The 2500-nt window shown below is 28.2% G+C and overlaps 1 protein-coding gene across 1 annotated transcript in view; it reads left to right on the forward strand.

The window, feature by feature from the left end:
* The window catches only part of gbe1b (glucan (1,4-alpha-), branching enzyme 1b), a 341974-nt gene that overhangs the window by 224986 nt on the left and 114488 nt on the right, over nucleotides 1-2500 (forward strand). The gene's annotated exons all lie outside the window — the stretch shown is intronic.

Here is a 2500-nt window from a genome sequence, read left to right on the forward strand (position 1 = left end):
TATATATATATATATATATATATAATATATATATATATATATATATATATAAATATAGTATCATAGTATATAGAGATAATCTTGGATGACCATTTTTTTAAAGTAAGTTTCTAAAAACAGCAGTCATCATGTCATATTAGATGATCTTTGACTAAAAAAATTTAAGTACGTACTTAAACACAGCAGTCATCTTGTCATATTAGATGATCCTTGACTATTTAGTTAAAGTAGGTACTTAAAAACAACAGTCATCTTATCATAATAGATTATCTTTGACTATTTTTAAGTAGGTACTTAAAAACAGTGGCCAGCTTGTCATATTAGATGATCTTTGACTATATTTTTCTAAGTAGGTACTTCAAAGAAGCAGTCATCTTGTCATATTACGTGATCTTTGACTACATTTTGTAAGTAGGTACTTAAAAACAGCAGTCATCTGTCATATTAGATGATCTTTGACTAAAAAATTTTAAGTACGTACTTAAACACAGCAGTCATCTTGTCATATTAGATGATCCTTGACTATTTTTTAAAGTAGGTACTTAAAAACAACAGTCATCTTGTCATAATAGATGATCTTTGACTATTTTAAGTAGGTACTTAAAAACAGCGGCCAGCTTGTCATATTAGATGATCTTTGACTATATTTTTCTAAGTAGGTACTTCAAAGAAGCAGTCATCTTGTCATATTACGTGATCTTTGACTACATTTGTAAGTAGGTACTTAAAAACAGCAGTCAACTGTCATATTAGATCATCTTTGACTAAAAAATTTTAAGTACGTACTTAAACACAGCAGTCATCTTGTCATATTAGATGATCCTTGACTATTTATTTAAAGTAGGTACTTAAAAACATCAGTCATCTTGTCATAATAGATGATCTTTGACTATTTTTAAGTAGGTACTTAAAAAACAGCGGCCAGCTTGTCATATTAGATGATCTTTGACTATATTTTTCGAAGTAGGTACTTCAAAGAAGCAGTCATCTTGTCATATTACGTGATCTTGACTACATTTTGTAAGTAGGTACTTAAAAACAGCAGTCATCTGTCATATTAGATGATCTTTGACAAAAAAAAATTCAGTAGGTACTTAAAAACAGCAGTCATCTTGTCATATAGATGATCTTTGACTACATTTGTAAGTAATTTCTTAAAAACAGCAGTCATTTGTCATATTAGATGATCTTTGACTACATTTTTAAGTAGGTACCTAAAAACAGCAGTCATCTTCTCATATTAGATGATATTCGACTACATTTTTTAAAGTAGGTACTTAAAAACAGCAGTCATTTGTCATATTAGATGATCTTTGACTACATTTTTAAAGTAGGTACTTAAAAACAGCAGTCATTTTGTCATATAGATGATCTTTGACTACATTTTTAAGTAATTTCTTAAAAACAGCAGTCATCTTGTTACATTAGATGATCTTTGACTACATTTCTAAGTAGGTACTTAAAAACAGCAGTCATTTGTCATATTAGATGATCTTTGACTAAATTTTTTAAAGTAGGTACTTTAAAACAGCAGTCATTTTGTCATATTAGATGATCTTTGACTACATTTTTAAGTAGGTACTTAAAAACAGCAGTCATCTTCTCATATTAGATGATATTCGACTACATTTTTTAAAGTAGGTACTTAAAAACAGCAGTCATTTGTCATATTAGATGATCTTTGACTAAATTTTTTAAAGTAGGTACTTAAAAACAGCAGTCATTTGTCATATTAGATGATCTTTGACTACAATTTTTAAAGTAGGTACTTAAAAACAGCAGTCATTTTGTCATATAGATGATCTTTTGACTACATTTTTAAGTAATTTCTTAAAAACAGCAGCCATCTTGTTACATTAGATGATCTTTGACTACATTTCTAAGTAGGTACTTAAAACAGCAGTCATTTGTCATATTAGATGATCTTTGACTAAATTTTTTAAGTAGGTACTTTAAAACAGCAGTCATTTTGTCATATTAGATGATCTTTGACTACATTTTTAAGTAGGTACTTAAAAACAGCAGTCATCTTCTCATATTAGATGATATTCGACTACATTTTTTAAAGTAGGTACTTAAAAACAGCAGTCATTTGTCATATTAGATGATCTTTGACTAAATTTTTAAAGTAGGTACTTAAAAACAGCAGTCATTTGTCATATTAGATGATCTTTGACTACATTTTTTAAAGTAGGTACTTAAAAACAGCAGTCATTTTGTCATATAGATGATCTTTGACTACATTTTTAAGTAATTTCTTAAAAACAGCAGTCATCTTGTTACATTAGATGATCTTTGACTACATTTCTAAGTAGGTACTTAAAAACAGCAGTCATTTGTCATATTAGATGATCTTTGACTAAATTTTTTAAAGTAGGTACTTTAAAACAGCAGTCATTTTGTCATATTAGATGATCTTTGACTACATTTTTAAGTAGGTACTTAAAAACAGCAGTCATCTTCTCATATTAGATGATATTCGACTACATATTTTAAGCAG

Source organism: Entelurus aequoreus, linkage group LG10, assembly GCF_033978785.1.
Source record: "Entelurus aequoreus isolate RoL-2023_Sb linkage group LG10, RoL_Eaeq_v1.1, whole genome shotgun sequence".
Lineage (NCBI taxonomy): Eukaryota > Metazoa > Chordata > Actinopteri > Syngnathiformes > Syngnathidae > Entelurus > Entelurus aequoreus.